The 3,921-nt window shown below is 27.2% G+C and overlaps 1 long non-coding RNA gene across 1 annotated transcript; it reads left to right on the forward strand.

Annotated features, from left to right (window-relative positions):
- The first annotated feature begins 1,532 nt into the window (after positions 1–1,532).
- Positions 1,533–2,420, forward strand: LOC112507794. Its single transcript, XR_003068564.1, has 2 exons — positions 1,533–1,636; positions 2,009–2,420. It is a non-coding gene; the product is annotated as an uncharacterized LOC112507794 (long non-coding RNA).
- Positions 2,421–3,921: the final 1,501 nt, after the last annotated feature.

Consider the following 3,921-nt stretch of genomic DNA (forward strand, 5'->3'; position numbering starts at 1 on the left):
TTGTGTTACACGTTGAATTATCAGGGTTGTATTTGATGATCGATTCAACTCTTCTAACACATGTATATGTTATCACTACAAAACAAAAAAGCTTCATTGACGGAAAAACCCATCACCGATGGATTTCTGATGCCGGAGAAAATGTGTCTGGTGGTCGTGATTGCTGGCGGATTACAGGTACCTATTCAATCACCGACGAAAAAAATCCACTGGTGATGGTTAATCCGTTGTTGAAGCCTATATGTTTTGTAGTGTATCGTAACAGCTTGTTCGATGTATATCCATTTGATTTTGTACATGCCTTTGGTTTGCGTCGATAAACTTTAGACAAACAATTTGCATCTGGTTTTTTCCAAAATGTATATTTACTTGAAATTTAGTTTGTCATTGTATTTGACTATTTATCGAGTGTTTGGAACATCGTTCAGTGAAGACAAAAGAAAGAGCCATGCGGTTGGAATCAATAGCTACAATTTTTTTTTGATTAACCTAGATATCCAACCCGTTATGTGAACCGACTAATCTCAAGATGATCACCTGCTTAATTTGCGGATAGTTCGAAGTCCTCGCATTTGAACCTTAAAAATTTGTAACAACAATAACTAAAAAAAGATAATCTTAGCAATTAATTTGTTTTAAGAATAGAATATTATGGAACTGATGCTGAAAGCATGGTTCCAAAAGAAATGGATTCTCATTAAGTTGGTTGATACAATGAAACTACAAGTTTGAGACCATCAAATCGTTTAAAACAGTATGAAAATCAACCGTTAAAACAATAGATTAAATATAAGATACGAATGTTTAATACGTAGACCATCTGCAAAAGAAGGCATCTAAAAAGAATGGTCTTTTCGAAGCCAGAATGGCCAAAGACAGATAACGGTGTATAGTTGCCGCGTTCCTATTTATTTAACCCATTTGCTTCTTTTTTTAATCATCAATACTTGTATTTTATAATAAATCAAATTCATATTGTATAAGAAGGAAAAAAGTTGATTATATATTTGCTTAAGTAACACACAAACACACATGTTTATATACATGGAAAAATGTATAAGATCTATAAACTAACGACAAGCATATATGTTATATAACGTATTAACTTTGCAATAACTTTGATCACCTTACGTTATAGAACGTTTGCAAAAAGGAAAATCGCAAACTCAATCAAGTATAATATTGATGTAGTTATCAGTGTGTGTCTATATATATATATATATATATATATATAGAGAGAGAGAGAGAGAGAGAGAGAGAATTTGGTGTTAGATTTTTAAAGATTTAAAGTTGAGTTATCTATAACAACAACATGTAGACAACACATGATAAAATTATAGTTTTGAGACAATATTGATAATAAGATTGTAGTTTTGATGTAGATATATATATATATATATATATGTCGTATTTTTTTGAACAAGGTGTAAGTTTTTAACACGTTGTAAGCAATAGATACAGGTGGGGTCTACAAGTACTTAAAATGCGGCCCACGATTTAAATATATAGAGTTTTAGGTCAAAGTATTATCAATCTATAAATAATAGTAAACGTAGCAAAGAACAACATCAAAATACAACACAAAAACATGATGAAATTTCTCTCAACTTTCTTGATCCTCTTCTCCCTTCTCTTGGTAAGGACTCATCCTAATTCCATCTTCATAGCAATTTCTCACAATTTTATATGTAAATCTTATATATATATATATATATATATATATATATATATATATATATATATATATATATATATATATATATGAACAGGATAAATCTTTTATCGTGTACAATTGACATACCCCTGATGTTTAACTCGTCAATATCTAAAACTAGTATTCAAATTCAAAATCTTTAGGTTACGTTTGACGACCAAACCCGTCTAGGGTTTTCTTCCAAAAGTTTATTTTTCATATGAAACTTCTTCTTTTATTCTATAGGAATCACGGAATGTTCCAACTGAATAAATCCTAATTTCGTGTTGTTACATCACGTGTTTTGATGATTAGATTGTGAGCAGTAATGAAGCAAGAAGCATTCCCGATGAATATTGGAGAAGCATAATGAATGATGAACCCATGCCAAAGGCGATTCAAGATGTTTTGCCCCTTGAAGATGTTAACAAAGTAAATAAGGATCAGTTCGTACGGAATTTCGATTTAAAACCGAATCTCATAATCTATCACTCTCATGTGATGTATAGCCAAAAAAATCATCACATAGTTTCATCATCTTCATCAACGTCGTCTTCTTCTTCTTTTTCTAACGAGTTGAATTAATGAGTAGAAACATTAATGTATCGGTGAGAGAAAAGTCAAATCTTGGTTGTCAAGTATGTATGGATTGTAGCTTTATTGGTATTAGATGTGATGGGGTTATTATTGTTCATAAATAGTGAAAGTTTAGTACTTTTTGGAAGCATTTTATTGTCAATATATTCTCTCCAATTTATATGATTCTAAACAAGTACTCAAATTTGATTTGAGTTATAAACTTATAATACAATTAAAATTAGACATATTGTATAATTATATTTTGTATATCCACCTTGAAAAAACTAATATTTTTAATAACATTAATTTATTAAAAAATACATCTGTCGTTTACCCGTGTTTATCTTTTTTTTCAAAGAGGTTTAACAATCGTCTGTCTTCCTAAAAAATCAGAATCATTTTATAAAAATCTGTAATTAAGATTTCAACCGAATAAACATAACTTATATCTTTTCTTTTTCCAGTTTTCTGATTTTAACTTTTTTTGAAAATAAAGGAATTTTATTAACAAATCATATGAACATATAAACGTAAAACAAAATCCATTAAATGTTATCCAACAGAAGCGATATGATGTATATGCAAGTATGGAAATAATAGAAAAGGTTTATTTAGAAAGGAGGGATTCATTTATAATCATCGACTTAATCAATTAAGCATAGATTATTAAAACGTAATTAAAAAAAAAGAAAAGACAAGTTGGGTGTTGAATTATGGGCTATTTGATTGAAGCATTTAACATCGACATGTTGTCATATATATATATACTAGTTTATTTTCAAAATACATATTCTTGGCATTATGATTCAACTTTGACTTTCATAGATTGGCTTAAACTATTGATTTTATAAAACGATAAAAATGTTGTTTTTATATCAAAAAAACGTATAAAATAAGTACAATAACTTTAAAGGGGATACGGGTATTTGACATGTAGCATTTCTGATATCAAAATTTTGCGAACACGATACACAAATTATTAACATAGAACACATAATTTATATATAACAAATTTTGGTTCACTTTACAAGATTTATAAAAGAAATTAGTTGCATTAAAATAAAATATGTTTTATTTTATTTTTTATTTTTCGAAATTAAAATATTTTATCTTGTGCTTGCAACAAGATGTATCATATAAAAACGTGTAGCAAAAAAGTTGAGTCTTTATGTTTATAAAGTTATAACATATTTTTTTCCCTAAATTTAAATTATATTTTCCTAATTGCATTAAATGCATAATATGATCATTTAAAATTGAGTTTTTGAAAATATGTTTTTAAAGAAATATATATATATATATATATTATATATATATATATATAATATATATATATATATGTGTGTGTGTGTGTATATATATATATGTGTGTGTAGAGGAGCGATCAAATGAAAACCACTCCAATTTATAAAAATTGTAAAAACTACTCTTATCCGTCGATTTCATTGTTTAATCTTATGAATTTTTTTTATTAAATTGTTTAATTTTGTGAAATTGTTTCATATAATAATTTTTTTTTTGATAAAGTTATTTCATATATGGTTATGAAATTGTTTCATATACTACTTAATGAAGTTTTAATTAAATTATTTCATGTATTTCTCCAAAATTAAAATAATGAAGATGATAATATCCATGATTAACATTCT

This window comes from Cynara cardunculus (genome assembly GCF_001531365.2).
Source record: "Cynara cardunculus var. scolymus isolate 2C chromosome LG 2, CcrdV1, whole genome shotgun sequence".
In the NCBI taxonomy this organism is placed as follows: Eukaryota; Viridiplantae; Streptophyta; class Magnoliopsida; order Asterales; family Asteraceae; genus Cynara; species Cynara cardunculus.